This window comes from Ostrea edulis, chromosome 2, assembly GCF_947568905.1.
Source record: "Ostrea edulis chromosome 2, xbOstEdul1.1, whole genome shotgun sequence".
NCBI lineage: Eukaryota > Metazoa > Mollusca > Bivalvia > Ostreida > Ostreidae > Ostrea > Ostrea edulis.
In genome coordinates this window covers 17,914,313-17,936,332 of record NC_079165.1, presented here as the reverse complement: position 1 = coordinate 17,936,332, position 22,020 = coordinate 17,914,313, and the positions used below count along the sequence as shown (strand labels likewise).

The following is a 22,020-nucleotide window of genomic DNA, read 5'->3' as shown; positions in this document are numbered from 1 at the left end:
CTGTAATTAAATAGCATTATATGTAGCGCTGAATTGTTTTTTTTTTTAAATTATATAAATACATATATTACTGTGCATCAATTAGAGAATTAGATTTCTTTATTTCTGGTGCCGTCTACCTTTAATCAAAATATCCGCGTGAACAAGGTTCAGATTTAATGCGCATTGACTTACGTTTATTTTTTAACTAGACTGAGACACTGGTGTAGTAGTCTCAAGGATTATTTACACGTGTAGGTATAAAATGTAAAAAAAAGATTAATTAAAAAATGGTATAGTGCGTGTGGCAGTGTAGAGGAAGCATGCGATTTCTTTTATTTTGGCACAAATTGCAATTAGTAAAGAAACAAAAATAGCGAATCTCCTGTTAAAACTGGGTAATAATGTTACAAACCAACACGCGAAAGAGATTAGTTGGTTCAAAAACGTGTCAAATATCCTTAATAATTGCAGACTTTCAAACATTTGGCAAAATAACGCATGTAATCCAAACTGGCTAAAGTCAAAAGTAAAACTTATTCTACTCGATCAATTCAAGCAAAAGTGGAATTCTGACATCAAAACGCTATCAAAAACTATAAACTATAGAATGTACAAGGATGAATTAAAATTTGAAAAATATTTGGATATCCTACCCAGAAAAGATGTTATAACCTTTTGTAAATTTCGAACCTAAAATCATCACTTACCTATTGAAAGTGGACGCTGGCGAAACGAGCCCCGAGAATCAAGACATTGTAATAAATGTGAATTAAATGAAATTGGTGATGAATTCCACTACTTGTTTAACTGCAAATCTCTGATTGATACAAGAAAACAATGTTTATCACCAAAACAAATACGTTTCAAAAACATCATCACTTTAAAAAATATAATGAATTCAAACAAGCAATCTTTTCTAAGAAAATTGTGTTCCTTTATAAGAAATATTAATAAACTATGCTCCCGGACCCAATGACTACTCGAATCTAAAATTGCATATGTTGCCTATCTCCATACTCACGCATGCCTTAAAACATTTAGTGATATATTACCATCACTTTAATATAAAATATATGTACTAAATCTCTGTATACAATTGTGTAATTGTGATGAGAAATAAATTCAGTTTATTGCAATATGTACCATGGTACAGGGTACGGATTAATTAACGTCTTATTGAGTATATCAAATTCACCAGACATTGATACTTTCTTACTTTTATAGGAAATAATATAATGATACAAAAGTGCAATATTGAAATCAATGCAATCATTTGCCAAAAAGTCTAAAAGATTCTCATATACAACTGTGCTTCTATATGAAATGAATAGTAAAATCTGCATGCGGCGTATAACTAAATCTAGATTATCATTTTCGCACACTATGTTATGCATTGTTACACTATGTTATGCATTGTTACACTATGTTATGCATTGTTACACTATGTTATGCATTGTTACACTATGTTATGCATTGTTACACTATGTTATGCATTGTTACACTATGTTATGCATTGTTACACTATGTTATGCATTGTTACACTATGTTATGCATTGTTACACTATGTTATGCATTGTTACACTATGTTATGCATTGTTACACTATGTTATGCATTGTTACACTATGTTATGCATTGTTACACTATGTTATGCATTGTTACACTATGTTATGCATTGTTACACTATGTTATGCATTGTTACACTATGTTATGCATTGTTACACTATGTTATGCATTGTTACACTATGTTATGCATTGTTACACTATGTTATGCATTGTTACACTATGTTATGCATTGTTACACTATGTTATGCATTGTTACACTATGTTATGCATTGTTACACTATGTTATGCATTGTTACACTATGTTATGCATTGTTACACTATGTTATGCATTGTTACACTATGTTATGCATTGTTACACTATGTTATGCATTGTTACACTATGTTATGCATTGTTACACTATGTTATGCATTGTTACACTATGTTATGCATTGTTACACTATGTTATGCATTGTTACACTATGTTATGCATTGTTACACTATGTTATGCATTGTTACACTATGTTATGCATTGTTACACTATGTTATGCATTGTTACACTATGTTATGCATTGTTACACTATGTTATGCATTGTTACACTATGTTATGCATTGTTACACTATGTTATGCATTGTTACACTATGTTATGCATTGTTACACTATGTTATGCATTGTTACACTATGTTATGCATTGTTACACTATGTTATGCATTGTTACACTATGTTATGCATTGTTACACTATGTTATGCATTGTTACACTATGTTATGCATTGTTACACTATGTTATGCATTGTTACACTATGTTATGCATTGTTACACTATGTTATGCATTGTTACACTATGTTATGCATTGTTACACTATGTTATGCATTGTTACACTATGTTATGCATTGTTACACTATGTTATGCATTGTTACACTATGTTATGCATTGTTACACTATGTTATGCATTGTTACACTATGTTATGCATTGTTACACTATGTTATGCATTGTTACACTATGTTATGCATTGTTACACTATGTTATGCATTGTTACACTATGTTATGCATTGTTACACTATGTTATGCATTGTTACACTATGTTATGCATTGTTACACTATGTTATGCATTGTTACACTATGTTATGCATTGTTACACTATGTTATGCATTGTTACACTATGTTATGCATTGTTACACTATGTTATGCATTGTTACACTATGTTATGCATTGTTACACTATGTTATGCATTGTTACACTATGTTATGCATTGTTACACTATGTTATGCATTGTTACACTATGTTATGCATTGTTACACTATGTTATGCATTGTTACACTATGTTATGCATTGTTACACTATGTTATGCATTGTTACACTATGTTATGCATTGTTACACTATGTTATGCATTGTTACACTATGTTATGCATTGTTACACATGTTATGCATTGTTACACTATGTTATGCATTGTTACACTATGTTATGCATTGTTACACTATGGAAGAGGACTCCACAACTTAGACACGTTTCCAATTTCTTTCGTATTTCAAACAATAAAATATGTTAAAATCAATATGTATATCAAAAGTCTGAGAAATGACACTTAAGTAGGTATTATTTTTTATCGCAAAGCACCGTATAAATTATATATATATATATATATATATATATATACATACATACATTTAAATGTAATAAGAAATACAAAATAATCAAGCTTAGGAGCACTGGCTGGTTGGTGAGACGGAGTTAAAGACCTTGTGATTCAACATAGAGCTTTTTCTTCCCAAAAACTTTCCACTATATACATGTACACATTGTAATTAATTAGCGCAATTGAAATATCTGTTCTTACTGTATGTCAGCTTCAACGAATTTTCAACTTTTATCGAAAAACCTGAACATTTTTGTACAGTTAATTTAGAGTGGACACAAGTTTTGTATCTTCTGCCTACATGTGTATAACAGTGACATAATTTGAGCACAATCAGTCCCTGGACCACGCCCCTCGGGCTGACATTGAGGTTTCGCGCTCTTTTTGGAGTCTTGGGTCGATATTCGGGGGAGTGATGTATCATTCTCTATACGTACATCTTATATCACAATCAGATAACTCATAAGAGATAGAGAGAGTGAGAGATTAATGTTCTAACCTAATCTGATATTAGATTAAAAATATCTAATTAATATAGTATCAAACCAGAAAAATACTGATACTCATCTTCGATTTTGTCACATACCCAATGAACGCTCTTAAAGACGGTATAAACAAGTTTGTGTTAAATGAACAGTTGTGGCGTGGTTTCATGGGGGAAATGTTAAAATGTCTATCACCATAAGAAAAGAAAAAAAAAGGAGGGGCTTCCCTGCCAAGATAAGTATATTGTCTTCAAATTTTCTAATTTCAGGTGGCACGGAGTTCCATGCATTGATAATAGTTGGAATAAAAAAAGATCTATACAATTTTCAATTGCGTTCCTTGTTGTATAACTTGATATACTATAATTTTGAGAAAATATAACTCTGGGAAAAATCCGGTGGTAAACTTGTATACATAATTCTCATAAGATCTAATTTCTTTGAGTAGTTTGTTCTCATATGCCATAAATATAAGCAGGTCAATTAAATGCTGAAAATATATCCTTATAGAAATCTGTGAGTTTTAACAACTTCTATTTAGCAGTTTTCAAAATCAAGATCTTCCCAAAACCGCATTTTAGTAAACTTTTATACCAGATTTCTCGAAAAAAATATATATCTGAGGTCGAAAGTTTCAATTAAATCAGGAATTTTGATTAAATTGTGACTGCTCAAATAAAAGAAAACTCAAATTTAAGTTTTTTCAAGAAATCAAGGCTTCCCGAGCAGGAAAACTTCAGAATATATGATAAATATTCAATATCTGTATAAAACTCTGAGTTTGCAGCTAAAGATCAAACGTTATTATGAAATTATTTGATCTGTTTCTCTCTTACTTTCCGTCAATTCTTTCTTTCATTCCTTATTAATCGTTAGAAAGAAAATCCCGATAATTAATATTATCAAAACATAGAAATCTGCAATTAAGTACAAGTATATGAAAAGTGGAAAACAGTTAGTAAATTTTGAAACCAAATTCAAAATTTGTTTAGTTTTTCAAAGTTTTGAGCATAAAAATAGAAAGGAATTGATATAGGTGAAGTTTATGTATTGCTGTAGATATTTGATAGGTATACACACTGTGAGTTTTGAGTTTTTGATTTTTGAGTTTTGCTTCCTATCAACAAGGTTTGTTAGTTGGATATACACCACAGACGCATTTTATCCACCTGTTTATTTTTGCTTCCTCTCACATACTTTTAGAGAAATTTCTTGACAAGTAGTTGCTTTATATTCACAAAACCATGATCTTTATATATATCTTCTTGTACTTAGTTTAATACCGTTCGCGGTAGTGGTTTGAGCGCGACTTTCCAACCTGTGGACCCGGGTTCGATTCTCGATCCTGGCTTATCGTCAAACCCAAGCCGTTAACATAGGTAGTGATAATAATAATATAATAATAACTTTATTGCGAAAGACATACATCTTATAGCATTATAACAAAATTGAACATGGATAATAATTACAAAGCTGAAAATAAACGGCCAATTCTTTCAATGACATCTAGCGTACAATAGTATATAGTAAATACACTAGTATAGTGATAGTAAAAAAGGAGAATGACGATACAAATTACATATTATGGACTATTAGTTCAAGAGCTCTACAGATAAATTTCCCCAAGTTACAGAGTTCTTTAACATTGTTCACACTTAGTCGTTGTATAAATTTGAACATGGAGGGTTTACTCCAGTAATACTTCTTCACTAATTTAGCTCTAATCTGGCAATATACAGGACAGACTAACAAAAAGTGGTATTCATCCTCAATTTCAGTGATACATGTTTTACAAAACCTTTTTTCACGTGGTACATTTTTATGTCTGCCAGTTTCTATGGATAAATTATGTGATGATAGCCTTATTTTGGAGATACCCTTTTTGTACAATTTAGGAATAGGGATAGTGACTGTTCCAATGAAAGCCACGGATCTGTCGGATACGGCCTTAAAAACACACGTGTTGGCACGATATGGATATGGAGTAGACTTGTTCTGGTCTTCGAATGTACATTTTTATTGATGAAGTGCACATTTTTACAAGAAATACACAAAAGTTGACATACTTTCATTCATTGCGTGCACTCTGATTATAAGCGAGGTTAAACCGGATGCTATGGAAAAAAGTTAGCCGGCGCGTGCACAAATGTACGATTTCACCGGAGCCAACCGGAACATCGCTCGGCCTTTTCCGTCAAGTGGAGAAGGTTGGTTGGTTGTGTCTTGTTTAACGTCCCTCTCGAGAATTTTTCACTCATGGAGACGTCACCATTACCTATGAAGGGCTGCAAAATTTAGGCCTATGCTCGGCGCTTATGACCTTTGAGCAGGGAGGGATCTTTATCGTGCCACACCTGCTGTGACACGGGACCTCGGTTTTTGCGGACTCATCCGAAGGACCGCCCCATTTAGTCTTCTCTTACGACAAGCAAGGGGTACTGAGGACCTATTCTAACCCGGATCCCCACGGGAACAAGTGGAGAAGGAGAAAAACTTCTGTACTTGACGGAAAAGGCTGAGTGATATTCCGATTGTACCTAAGCTTGACGTTGTGACCCTTATTTAATGGTGTAGCACGTGACAGACCGTGCAGTTAGATTGCGCATGCAAAAGTACATGTTAATCAGAATCAGCAATGTTTCATAAACAAGGGATTAAGAAAAAATGTTCTGTATGGTTTGTGAAAAACAAATTTTAGTGTTCTTAATAAAAACGATAAATTTTATTCATTTATACATACATGTAGTTATATGACATATTCACCTCGACTCAAAAATAAAAAAGGAAGAATATATTGTTGTCAATATTCATTTGTGAAGTTGCACTGAGCTTTTGAAATGAAAAACGACATTCAGTATTTTATTGCATGATTTATATCATTCAGTTGCGAATTCTAAAAATTTTCAAATGGAGGGGTGCGACCCCAGTTAGTACCTTTTCACCCAAGAATAAAACAAAACAAAACACAAAAGGGGGGGGGGGCGAATTTGACCTTTTCAAAATCAACCAAACTGTCATTGAATTAATGTATTCTGTTGCCAGGTTTATATCACTGGATTAGGTACAGACCTGTATGAAATTCAAACGTTAACTTATCATCTAGACCAGACTGTGTCCTTTGTTGAATTTGAACTTTAAGGTTCAAATCAAATACAAGGATGACAATTAATTCTGAGATTAAAAGTATTAAGCCTATATAACATTACAGTTCTAGAAAATAGATTATGATGAAATATTTGCTTGTTTCAAGATTTAAAAAAATCTGTTTTAAGGTATTCAATGAATAACGAAAGAATAATCAACAATTTTGAAGGATTTAAATCAAAATAAATGTTTATTGTTAAATAAAGATGAAGGTTTCCAGTAAATGAAATTCACAGGATTAGAGGCTGTCCTTTTTGCACTTTAGGCTTTTTTTTTGAAGAGTTATCTGCCCTTTGTAAAAATAAGAAAAATCTAATTGTCTAAAAATGTGTGCTGTAAATGAGTAAATGAATAATTTTATTTCATATTTTTATCAAGAGAAAATGTGTGTAACTTTCTACCAAGAGATTTGTATGAAAATATGATTTATCTAAAACATATTTTGATAAAACTTGCTCTTCCCATAGACTTCAATGTAAATTTCTAGGTGAAATAAATCAAGCAGTAAACAAAATAAAGGAAATTCCTATGGTATATTAATTTTATTTGATGAACCCTTCAAAATGATACCATGCATCCATTTACTGGATATGAAATATGATCGTTATACATTGAATAAAAGACAATCTTATTTCACCCTAGAATATTAAGTTTCTGTTAGAAACACTTGCCTTTGGTCCACGTATTGAGGCCCTTTTTTAAAGGACATGAACTTGTTGAATTTATCTTGCATTACAACACCACATATAAGTCGCATACCTTGGGAGTATTTTGGCAGGAATATTATCATGTTGTTTAATAAACTATCACTTCACTCCATCACCCAGAAGGAAAGTCAATTTTTGTTTTGAAAAAAAAATTATATGCATTTATTTTAAAGAAACCGGTATAATTTTTTTTTTTAATTTCTGTTGTCCGAGATTACTAGCAGTCTTGCTTATTTCCTTGGGGTGTCACCCCCAATTTCTCCAATATTTTCGATATAATACATGTTTTGTGTTAATCTCCATATTGTCCTCTATGCTACTACTTTATCAAACAATTAAGTAATTTATTTATACAAGTTGCGTACTCGTTTTTTATTCATTGTCTATGTAGACAGCTATTTGTGGACGATACGTCACGTATATACAAATTGATAGTGATTTTTAAGAAATAAATTCACTTTTGAAAATACACGGGGGTATGCTTCACACCGGCATACTTCATGAAGAGCATTAATTAGCGCTTCGTCAAAAGTATTTTTCATATTTACATCTGTGGGATTTCCCAGTCGTTGAAATAGACGTACTATATTTGTCAAGATTCATACGCGCATTGTTCACAACTGCAGCGCATTCACGAGGAAATATCAAAGACATTGGAAATGTCAATTAAAAATATGAACGAATCATCTAATAAATGATTACTATGTTTTAATTCAAATAAAACAGAATGAGACAATGATGATTCCTTTCTCTGACATTTTACAGGAATGTGAAGCCCACAAACACTTGCCATGAAAGTACTTAGTGAAAATCCCCCAAGTGGGATTAAAAATCCCACCAAAATCCCATGGGATTTTTTGATTTCAGGTGAAATATCTTAAAAAGTACAATAGGTACAAGTGTAAATGTTGGTGCATGTCTTGTGAACATAAAATCCCATCTTTTTTGTAAAGGGTTTATTTGTATCCTTAATAAAAGGGTTGGCGAAACTCCGGACTTTTGTCGTGTCCAGAGTTAAATGTCGCACTGTTACTAGTAATTTAACTTGTTTACATGTAGAAGAAATTATTACTAAATTAAATATGGTCTCGATATGACGTAATGATAAGATGAGAATCATTCCAAACTACACGAATCTATTTTTATCTCAGACAAAATTGTTGAAATCTAATTGGTCAGATCTTGGTCACATGACGCCGTGAAAAAAAAAACCTGTATCATGCGAGAAAAATCCGTATTGAGCGAGTAATTTATTGTCGGGTTCGACTTGCAGCCGTGGCAAAATTGGCGAAGCGATAAGTTGTATGATATAGACCCCCACATATACAGTTAGAGGTCTTCGACGTGATAAATTCGTTACACAGTTAGGAAAAATACATGGTGTGATACGGGTTTTCTTTCCACACCATGTCTTTTTCCGTATCAGGCCACTGACTAACTTTGTAACTAATAATATCCAGTTTGATACTTTTGGAGAGATTCTTTGCAACACAAGAAACTCCCTGTTTTTGCAGGTTTCAATCATATTTGACCACAAATGACGCCATAATTCATCAAATGTTTACTTCTTCACTTTTGATATTAGAAAAAAAATTATAACTAGATAGCAAACATTAGAAATATTTTTCCTGCAGATGAAATCTGACTAATCCTGTGTAAATGTATCTGACTAATCCTGTGTAAATGTATCTGACTAATCCTGTGTAAATGTATGCTTTACTATTCTTACAATCATTATCATTCTGTGAACTGACTGTTGATATTTAACAAGGGAAATCACAACATGCAGTATACGCAACATGTTCCAGATGCATGGTATTTCGTATCGCATGAATTATACAATATAAATTTTGACAAGTAATTCCACCCTCATGTGACGTCATAAGATTTGGCAAACCATTTATTTGTTTAGATTAATGCATGACAGTAACATAAATTTTGTTGGAGTCTTTTTCAATAGTTATTGTAAATAATCTTGTTAAACATAAAACATTTAAAAAGTCTAAGTTATATATGAATAATCAATGATATGTTTCAAAATATTGAATCCAAGGACAATAACCCTGTTTTCATTGATTTCTTTATCAAGATTTCCTTTATCTTTTTATGGATATTTTTGTAAAGAAATAGTTTCATGTAATTGGTATAACTACTATTATATCACTATGACCAGCGTTTGTGAAATTTTGATAATGCTGTTTAAGGAAAATTGCAATTTTCTGACGTTGATATATGATTCTTGTTCATATTAAAAGCTTCACCAATTTCTTAATCGATCCTCGTATAAAGTTTGAAGTTTTCATTACAAAAACTTTTGCGACATGGGTTCCATCTTTAACAATTTCATAGAAATTATAGAAAAATCACATTTCAACATAACAACATGTCACAGTGAGCAATACAGATGACGTAACATTGCTAGTCTGACCAATATCGTTCAAGGAAACAGCCATGCGGATAATTTAAAAAGTAACTTTAATATTTCATTTTTGACTGATCGAGGCATCACCCAAACAAATTGAACGAAAATCTGCATCATTGTACGTCAGTGCATAAGTTTTCCAGATTCATTTCCTAACACTTTACTCCTTTAAATACGTTTAAATGTAATCTCAGCGAGATTCGTCGAGGCTGAATATTTGGACTGACGCCTCTTCCGAATCTCAGACCAGTGTCACATAAAGTGATTCGGGAAATCTTGCCTGAACTTCGGCCGCTTGTTATGATTAAAATGGGTTAAATTAAACTTCTTGTCCGCTTCAACTTTTCGCCTTAGACATCCTATTAACTTCCTATCACAATGAAACATGCATTTCTTACCTTTACAAGGTGTAAATCCCACAGTAATTCAAGTTGGCTATTTTCGAAGCCATTGCAAACGGCCACCATTTCATATTTTACCTTCTCAACACTGGAGAGTTCCGATATACTACTTCATGACAATTTCTACTATGATTGAAAATACAGAACTTACTGGTTGACAATTACTTTGTACAAAGCATTTAAGCGTAAAAATTAAAAGTAATAAAAAGAAAACTGTGTAATATTTAATCAATCTATTTGAAGGTGTCCTAAACTATCGGAACTCTTCAGTGTTGAGAAGGTAAAATATGAAATGGTGGCCTTTTGCAATGGCTTCAAAAATAGCCAACTTGAATTACTGTGGGATTTACACCTTGTAAAGGTAAGAAATGCATGTTTCATTGTGATAGGGAGTTAATAGGATGTCTAAGGCGAAAATACCCATTTTAATCGCAACAAGCGGCCGAAGTTCAGGCAAGATTTCCCGAATCACTTTATGTGACACTGGTCTGAGATTCGGAAGAGGCGTCAGTCCAAATATCCAGCCTCGACGAATCTCGCTGAGATTAGTTTAAATGTAGGATGGCGGTAGCCTAGTGGTATAGGTATTGACCGTTCCTTCGCCAAGTGCCCGTATTAGAAGTGAAGGTCACTGGTCTTTCAAATATGACCTTAAAACGGAGGTCTCGTGTCACGATAAAGAACTGTCACGGATTTGCGGAATTTCATTTCAAGCCGGTGACGTCTCCATAGATTGAAAATTTTTAAACTGAGACGTAGAATAACAAACAAGAACCATATCCCGAGTTGTGACGTAGAAATGTTTAGAACAGGGTTACCATACTACCCATAGTCCTCTACAACTCCACACAGAAACGAACTCAATCGGATCACGCGCTCGTCCTTTTCTGTAACCGGTTACGGAAATAGCCGAGTAGTTATGATTGAAACGAACTCTGGCGGAAGTCTGCAAGGTTACAAACAATATCGTGACGTCATGGTACTCTCTTAGGTATCAACAATTTTTTTTTCTACAAGTCAATTTAACAATAATCAAATGATATGACAATCAAATGTAAAAAAGAATTTGAACTACTCGCATGCGTTTGTACGAATTTATCAAAATGGATCGTCGAAGTTACAGTCAACGAAATTCTAGTCGCATATGATTCGAGTAATTTAATCATTTTGTGGTATCTGTTGGAGAATTTTCTATAATAATTATCTAACGTCAGGCTATAGCATGTCAAGGTACTGCAATGATAATATCTACCAGTAACTAAGGAATAGGCGTCTTCGTTTGCAAGCTTGGGGTATAATTTACTTTGAGTTTTAAATTAGGAATGTGAAAACAATGCAAGCTTGGGGTATAATTTACTTTATCTTCGAGTCCAAGTTCAAGTACATTTATTCTCTTAAAATCACATGTGTGATACGAGACACAAAACAAATACGTGCAAAATAGAGTAGTTTTTGTGAAAGTACATAATATTAAAAAGCTTATGGTTTAAAACAGTACGTATGTATATAATTTGGTTGCATTTCCAAATGTTACATATTCTATATATATATATATCCATGTTGTGGATCCGACACTTTGAGGTATCGGGTGTTGTTGGAACTTTAGTGCTTTTATATATATATATATATATTAAAAGAAATAAAATAAACAGTACACAAAGTTAAAATTTTAACGCAAACGCTTTCATTTCATAATCCTCAGGCGCTACATTTTGAAATAGTTTATAATATATAAATATTCATATTCACACACAAAGCCGATTGTATATCCTCCACTAGTTTCTATCTTCATATCGGTTATGATAATAGTACATTACTAATTATGATTATAATACTAGTAGTATATAACTAGTGATAATAATTATAACGATGGCATATTATCATTATTATAGTTTATTATTACACTCTTGATGAAGAAAGAAACTAGTTACATGTAAATGTATTCAATCAGCGTTATCCTATTACTTGTCTAGACTTTTTCTATATGTATTTCGGGATTAGCTAAATATGCGCAACAGAACATACTGATTAATTTTTTTCATTATGGTAGTCATACAAGTACATATGTATATACGTAAAGTCCTTAACAATACGACACTAGGGGTGGACATTGAATCACAAACTTTAAAAGCTTATGGTTTAAACCAGTACGTATGTATATAATTTGGTTGCATTTCCAAATGTTACATATTCTATCACTTCTTGATGTGAAGTTCGATCAGGCCGATGCAACACGGTGATTTCGCTTATAGTTAATTAATTTATAGATATAATTAAATTTACAAGTTAGCTAGATACTGTGTTTACATTCAAATTTCGTCTTGACTTTTCTGTGTATACTAATTACTCATCTCGATTTCAATGTTGCAGTTGTGATTCTATTTCTCTGGTCCCGTAGTCTTTGAATGAAAGTGCCAGATATATAGTCAACATTAAAAGGACTTCATTCATTCCAAATGTACGACAAACCACGAGAGTCAAAAATGTTTCGAATGCAGGAAATCCAATGATTATATCATCTTTTAAGTGGTAATTAATCTAGAGACTCACCAGTGTTGGGTGATTCACCAAGAGATGGTGATCAATTTCATAGCTTCGTTTTGACCAATAGCCGGAGAACTTTGTCCACTCACGCCAATCACAGTGGTCGGGTGATACACAGCACAGCGTCTCTGGGGACACGAGCCGTGTGTGACTGGGAGATTCCTCGTTGGGGAAGATAATTCAAAAATCCTGCAGTGTCAACAACATCCATACAAAATAGTCTCAAACACTGACTTCTGAGTTTCACGCACTGCAGTGCTAAATCAAGAATTTAATAATCTTAAAGCCGTATGTAGAATTTTATAGTATGTATGAATTAGATTGACAGAGTTATCTTTCCTCATTGGATGCAGTCAGTCCTTTTTATCATCACCCATTACAACTAAATATGCAGTCTCTCTCTCTCTCTTTCTCTCTCTCTCTCTCTCTCTCTCTCTCTCTCTCTCTCTCTCTAGCCGACCAAACCTACTAAGTGAGGACGTCCTCACAATGTGTAGAAGAGAATACACACACATATTATTCTAAAGGCAAAAAAGTACTATGTTAGGTATAGCTATAAGGATATCTATAAAAGTGTATCTAATACTCTCTTTTGAATTATGAAAAAAAGGGGTTTTGAGAGAGAATATTAGTAAGGACATGTCCTCACACCACTTGTCCTCACTAAACTATTATTTGGATCAACATCTTTCACATGCTGTAGGTCACACTTATGAGGACGTAATTGTGAGGACATTTATTTGTCCTCATAGTGCAATTCTTGTCCTCATAACGTCTGTCCATTGGTTGAAATTTGTCCCCACTTTACACGTTTTACTGACCCCCCCCCCTCTCTCTCTCTCTCTCTCTCTCGATCTGTATATGGAAACGCCACCTTTATTAATCAATGACATTAACCAGCTTTTTAAACATTAGATTCGTAATAAACATTACCGAGCTTGATAATACGAGGCACGGTGTTATGTACAGTGTATGGTCATCAGTTAAGGTGTGAAATATAAACATAAAAAGTTATAAAAAGTCATAAAGAGTGAACTCGCGGAAGAACGGAGTTTTTTTTAAAGAAAATTAGCCATTCAATGTCTCTACAAGTTCGAATATTTTGGGTATATAAAAAACCTGATATATAGAAACAATATTACATAGAAATAACCCTTTGTTTAATAATAAAATAATGATTTTCAAAGCATTCTCCATTTCTTTCGTGCATTGCAAACTATGGAGGGTATATTGTCAAAAGTCGTCAATTGTTTCTAATAATAATAATGATATTTATTCATATAGCGCCCTATATGACTATAAATAACCACTCTAAAGCGCTGCACACAATAAAAATGATACAGCATGTTATAAAAGTAGTAGAAGGAAATCATAATAGCATTAAGACAGATAATATCAAAACAATGCTAGCAAAACATCAATAATGTGAAGTAAAATTACTAAAATCTAAAACATGATGTGCATGAAAAAAGTTCCACGCCGTACAATCAAATGCTATAAAATACAATAGTTGAAATAAATATACAATTATACACTAGGTAGATAGCACTGAGCAGATCACAACTCTACTCACAATAAAGTCTATAGATTTATCTCAAACGTTTGTGATGCTGAACAGTTTCTTGTGACTAAAGTTATCACCGGTACTCTGGCAAAATACGAAATATCTCATGTTTTTCTGACCATGCCGACATTGTTTTTGATAATCATTTTAAAAAGTGTATATCTAGAAGAAGAGAGAAAGTGGCCATATTGTAATCTAAATTTTGCTTATAAAATCATAGTGAATTCAGACCAAGTCGTATTTTGGTGTATTCTTCATAAAAATCCTGGTCAACGATTGTCTATTGATTGTCTCTTGCAACTGCTTCTGTAAAAATAGTTTCAAAAGAATGTACTTTGAGCGGTAAGAATGGTTCAAATTATAACATGCATGTAATGCTAAGTTGCTTCAATCTTTTATCAGAAAGAGAACATCTACTAGTATTAGAAAATATATTAAATCTGTTAGACTTTGAAGACTATGTTGATTTTCAAAGCCAAAGTATTGAAACACAATATCTCTCTCGTTTGGGATGCACCCATGGTACTGGCTTTGGAAATTTGTCTCATGATAAGTGGAGAGAGGTCATTCAAATTGTGTTTTTAAATTGATAAATCTCTTTATATTTGATTGTCGCAAAATGTAATTTTGTACATATATAATTGTTTGTTTGTGTTTGTCCATATTCCATTGTATAATGTTGTAGTTGTTAAAATTACTCATAACTCTTCCTTAGTTTGGAGGAAATGTCAAAAGAATATTTTATCTTATTATCTTATATCAGGAAAATAAAATAGAGGTAAATATTGATATATTTAGTATAATTAAGATATTCAGTCTTTCTTGTTTGAGGTAAATATAGATATATTTAGTATAATTAAGATATTCAGTCTTTCTAATTTGAGGTAAATATAGATATATTTAGTATAATTAAGATATTCAGTCTTTCTAATTTGAGGTAAATATAGATATATTTAGTATAATTAAGATATTCACAGTCTTTCTAATTTGAGGTAAATATAGATATATTGAGTATAATTAAGATATTCACAGTCTTTCTAGTTTGAAACGGAAGGTTATGACTCACTCAGAAAAAAAATAAAATGTGTCTGTTTACCATCGATGTGAGTCAGCTGGAAGTAGCGAGGACTATTGGGTGAAGCCAGCAGGCATTTATGATAATTATTGTATTATAATGAATATTTATCAACTGAATATTTATCATGTCTAGTTAGTTGTGTTTAGACAGTCAGACAAATATGTCGGCCATAGAAAATATGCAGCTGTAACTCGTCTGCATTGTGTGAACACACTTTATAATGTCCCATATCAATGTACATGTATACCAAGCATTCACTGATGTTACATGTCATTCAGAGGAATCCTACCCCTGAACATCAGTATCTAACTATTTAAAATATGTGTGGGTGTTTTATTCCGGGGACACTTCGGAATACCTTGGTTATTGCGGTAAACTTTACGTGTATATTGATCCCTAGTGCTCTGTCACCTGCGGAACACAATGTGGCACTCGATTTTGCTGACATATCGTCTAGACGATTATAAGCTGTATACATACGAATGCTGACGTCAGACGAAATTCTGTTGAGGCTCACAGAAGGATTGTGGCGCTACGTGTGCACGTCTGGAACTGTGACGCGATTTGCAACTGATAACACGACTTGTTATCATAAATTAACATTTTTAGAAAATCAGACAGAGCCCAGACCGCAACGACTACAACTGTGTCGTTACGGCACCAATAAACTAGCGACCATCATTATTGACTAGACGAACACGTACGTGTTTCGTCACGTCCACCGACGGTAGACAGTACATCCGGGGGTCCACATAGTTTATAAATTACTTACAGCTCCTTGTCCAGGTCACGCTATGATGAGATAGATATTGTTCAAGATATTTCTGAGGAGTTCTTGAATTCTCTCTTTTAGATATGTTATAGGGTGTTTTAATTAAAAAAGTATGAGGTATTGATTTTGAAAACAACAATCGATGAGTACTATAGATGGAGACAATAATTTCTAACATGTGTTTGTGTAAAATGCAAAAATCTCTGTTTATTCTATATTTAGAGTTGATGAGAAAAAAACTCTACAATCTGACGATTTGCATTATTACATTACTCACCCAATTAAAGGAAATTCGACGAGAATACTTATTAGTAGATAATTAATTCTTTTTAAGAATTAAAAGAAAGTCGTCACTCTGTGCATGTTTATTTGTTTAAACCACAGAGAAAATTTTGTGGTTCCTGTACAGAGTAAGCGAGTATGTTCAATCCCACCACAACCCTGATGCAACATTCAATATGTTATGCACCCATTAAGTGAAATGCATTTTTAAAATACTCTAAAACCGGGACGTCTGGTATAGTGCACTGCGTTGACACTTCAAACAGCTTTACAAAGCACTCAGACACAATATATAGAGCATATACCATTGTAACTAGTATCTAGTTTGTGGTGATAAACGAAAAGGTATTGGTTTTTGGGGTGGGTTTTTTTTGTGTGTGAAAATAAAGCATTGTAAACATTATTTACAATCCGAATTAAATTCGATAAATTGAACAGGTCTGAAATGTCAGATCAATTGAAACAAACAAGTTACTTTTGACTGATTGCTAAACGTAGGAATCTAATAAGTACGAATGACAATCGATCAGACGCGAAAAAATATTTCGCCTAAGGATTGAAACTTCAAGAGGCATTTTATACCTTATCATATTCCATTATTTAATAGTGGTTTAGGTATATCTTTTCAATGGATTTCTTTGTGATTTATTATAAATTTTCAATAATGACAATGTTGCTATCAAAGATCTTTGCTAAGTTCAAGTTTTTCATATCAACAGCATATCAGACAAAAAAAAACAAAACAAAAAAACCCACCCCAGAATATAGAGACTGTACAGCATCTCTCTCTCTCTCTCTCTCTCTCTCTCTCTCTCTCTCTCTCTCTCTCTCTCTCCGATTTCAGAGTGAGCATAGCATATATATTAGAGAGTTCTCATCTAGTATATTTAGATAGGATATTCTTCTGATGAAGGTTAAACACATGTATAGATTTTTTCCTCATTTACAAAGTCATATTACAGACGAATGTCAGATGCATGCACAGTGTATTATAAAATGTTGGTAAACATAAGTTAGAAATATGATGCACCATGAAAAAAAGAAGAAGAAACGCATTGTTTATTCAAACACAATACACACGTGTATATATATATTATGTAAATTCACAAAACTATGTACAACGATTAAAACAAAAGGAATATCATTTTCTAAGTATATTCATCATGTAATTTTTAACATAATATGCATGTTAACAATTCACAAAAACGATGCACATTATGATTTATTTTTCTTTTAAACTGTTTACATTTTACTTATTATTCATCACCTGTAGCTACGTAAACTATGTACCTTAGTAGGCTAGGTTTCACTTTAGCCACGCAATGTTATTCATTAACGTACAATGTGTATTTTGACAAATTGTGTTGGATGAAATTTCAAATTTAAGGTACTCCGATACATGATAATCCCCCGCCCCTCACAGTTTTCATCATAGGAAAGCTACAAAATACACTACTGTATGTTTATTTAAATTCAAATATAATATAAAAAATTCAAATATTTAAAACTCTCTGGTTTTACATTAACGGTCATCAACATAAAAATGATATACTTTAAAAATAATGCTTAATTAATTTAACTTTGAACCCTATGGAATATACACGCTTTTAGCAATTAAAAGAAAGCACAATTTCTCAGGTAAGCTTTCAATGAAAAGATGTATAAAACGATTGCTATTCGTAATCTAATAAGAAAACCACGTATCACGCTAACTCACCCCATAACATATGATAAAATTATTTTATCAATTTTTTTTTATTTCTTCCCTATATTTGGTTTGAATTTTTGTTTATCTATAAAATAAAAATGATAGAAAAAAATGTTTTACAACTTACAAGCTCTTCTCCTTACATTATATATATATATTAAATAAATTCTTTTTTCTTGGTATCGGGGTAGAATAAAGTCAAAAAATAAAACCCACTAATCAAACTTTTATCTATAGCGCGTTCGCCCTGCGGTCTTGTCAGTAGCTTTTTAAAAAATCTTTATATATATATATTTAACATTTATATATATTTAATATATATATCTATCCGGTATTTACATATCGAAATTAAAAATATAAATTGATTTATATACATAGAACGAGAGATTCAATGGGCTTTGTGATAATTTCATTGTTTGTGTTTAAAGAATAAATCATTATTATAGCGGCACGTGTTACATGATAGTACCCGTAGGTACATATACAGTATACTTATATATATTGATGAGAATATACAAACATCCGCCCCATTGGACCTATAAGTCACTGTTAGCTATGATATAGTAATAATAATAATACAAATATAAACACAAAATTTTATTTTATCACAATTTGTAAGGGTTAGATATAAATTTTGTAGATTATAGATATAATGTATTTATAAACAAAAATGTATGATAGACATAAATTATTTACCTATGATTATTTTAACTTTCTCGAGTGATATTCAGCAATAAGTTAATAATAGATCAACAATTGAAAAAAATATACCCCAAAATTAATTGGCTAATTTTTCGACCAAACAGTCACAGGATCTAAGTATCTAGGATCTAGGTGTATCATAAAAATCATTTAAGAATAAAAGTGTGAGTTGAGTTCTGGGTATAAGGAATATAAGAGCGGATTACACGTAAATTATTCCATGTTGCCTTTGTTAAATATATCCTTCACAATGCAAACCAGACATTTATCTTCTTATGTATATTATGCAATGTAATATTTTTCTTCTCATAAATATAGGTTATTTTTCAAGTTGAAAAGTATTTGTTTTAGTTGACACCCCCCCCCCCCCCGAAACCCAAAAAGCAAATAAACAACAACAAAAAATAAAAAAAACAACAACAAAAACAAAAAACAAAAAACACAAAAAAAACAAACAACAAAACAAACAAAAAAAAAAACAAAAAAAAAAACAAAAAACAAAAAAATCAAACAAACCGAAAAAAAAGAAAGAAAAAATAGAGAGATAAAAACTAAAACCGTTTAGGTTTGATTTGTTGACAAGATATCCCAGTCTGTTGGTGTAATTTTCATTAAATGACAAACTAATTTCATGATACTGACCCAGACAGAGACCCCTGTAATCCCGGAATACACGTGATAATCACACTATTCTGTAATACACGTGATAATCACACTATTCTGTAATACACGTGATAATACACACACAGTGAAGCGAATGTCTCCTGTAAATGTACAGCGGATGAAGAGTTCTACAAACCAGAAATATTTTTTTGAAATTACTGTCTTCATTGTAATCTTAAAATTTAATCACAATTTCTTTTTCCTTCTTTTACTCAAGTTATAGACCTTTAGCTACCCTTTAAACAATGGCGATGTTGAAAAAAAAATTATAATGCAAATGTGGTGAGCTATTTGTAAGAGTAAACTTATATCTGTCAACCTCCGAGGATGAGAACCCTATAGGGGAATAACAGAAATTATTTCCTACCCAAATTCCACCAGTATTCAAATTCTCAACCGAATACTAGTAGATAATACAATAATTAAGCCAATAAAATTTTGGTAAGATTAAAAATCCGAAAATGATAGGCTCTAGACTTAATTCAGTGATCTGAAAGTTATGAGAATTTGTCAGTTTTTGTTTGTAAAAATTCTTTTAGCTACTTTCCAAACCCTATAACGCAGGAATAACCCTATGTAAAGCATAGAAGAATTTCTCCCATTTAGGACGATGGGATGGCGGTTACACCATTTTGATTTTTAAAAGTTCTTGAATAAAATTTCTTTTGATATTGTACTAGAGCGTTCTCATTAACGGCGAGTTTATTGTAAATTTTCAGGATTTATCAACGACTCATTAAAACATTGCGCACATGTGTACATTCATCAACTTATTACTTTAGCTGAGTTGACCTGTTTTCTTTACTGGAGCCTCATCAATGTATCTATGAGGTATTTCTGTTGGTTTGAATTTGATGGAATGTACACCCCACGGACCGGTTGTTCTTCAGGACAAACTATCCTATTGCATTAACATTTTTCTCTCGGAGGAGAACGGTGGTATTTGGCACTGCTGAAAATGATACCATTTTCCTACAGAAATGCTGTCATTGTAGGCTTATAATAATGCCACGGGGATGTGCGAACTCGGCCCTGATCTGCAAGATGCAGATAAAAAAATTCATCTGTCCCAATATTACCGTTATTAAAGGTACGTGTAGTAAAAAATTCTGAAATTTTGTGTCCAGAAGTAAATATTGCACAGTTCCCTGTACACATGTACTAAGTTAAGGTCGGTAAGTTATTGTACTTTCTGTATAAGTACTTTTTATGAGATACAAGTAACTAAAGTTACTCTTTAAGTCCATAATTAAGGAAATAAGTTTCGATTTATCTTTCTTTTCATTAAATGTAAGTGTAGGTACCTTTGAACCTCCCCCATCTCATCTACGTTTTATTCCAGCGGAAAATGATTGGCTGTCCAAATTCCTTACGATACTTACAACTTCATCTTTACATTTAACAAATGTATGCAAAATACAAACGACCCCATGAACAAACATTTACATTGAATGCAGCTACATGTACCTATTTTGCTGGTCATGGTGTATATGTAATAAAATTGTGCTTGTTCCTTATCTTTGTAATTATCATACAGTGCTGTATCAACATGTGATAGTCACACTATTCTGTAATACACGTGATAATCACACTATTCTGTAATACACGCGGTAATGGAGCTATTCTATAATACACATGATAATCACACTTTTCTGTAATACACATGATAATCACACTATTCTGTAATACACGTGATAACCGCATTATTCTGTAATACACATGATAACCACATTATTCTGTAATACACGTGATAATCACACTATTCTGTAATACATGTGATAATCACACTATTCTATAATACATGTGATAATCACACTATTCTGTAATACATGTGATAATCACACTATTCTGTAATACACGTGATAATCACACTATTCTGTAATACACGTGATAATCACACTATTCTGTAATACATGTGATAATCACACTATTCTGTAATACACATGATAATCACACTATTCTGTAATACAGATGATCATCACATTATTCTGTAATACACATGATAATCACACTATTCTGTAATACATGTGATAATCATGCTATTCTGTAATACACGTGATAATCACACTATTCTGTAATACATGTGATAATCACACTATTCTGTAATACACGTGATAATCACACCATTCTGTAATACACGTGATAATCACAGTATTCTGTAATACACGTGATAACCGCATTATTCTGTAATACACATGATAACCACATTATTCTGTAATACACATGATAATCACACTATTCTGCAATACATGTGATAATCACACTATTCTGTAATACATGTGATAATCACACTATTCTGTAATACACGTGATAATCACAATATTCTGTAATACACGTGATAACCGCATTATTCTGTAATACACATGATAATCACACTATTCTGTAAT

The 22,020-nt window shown here is 32.2% G+C and overlaps 1 protein-coding gene and 1 long non-coding RNA gene across 3 annotated transcripts in view; one reads left to right on the top strand and one right to left on the bottom strand.

Moving 5' to 3' along the window:
• LOC125678101 (uncharacterized) overlaps positions 1–13,255 on the bottom strand; it is a 168,752-nt gene extending 155,497 nt beyond the window's left edge. The window contains exon 1 of one of the 2 annotated variants that reach the window (XR_008800513.1): positions 12,871–13,255. This is a non-coding gene — a long non-coding RNA (uncharacterized LOC125678101). The remainder of the gene's footprint in view (positions 1–12,870) is intronic. The other variant, XR_008800518.1, reaches the window with a different exon arrangement.
• Positions 1–22,020, top strand: part of LOC125678098 (40S ribosomal protein S19-like) — a 193,108-nt gene that overhangs the window by 72,457 nt on the left and 98,631 nt on the right. The window lies entirely within an intron of this gene.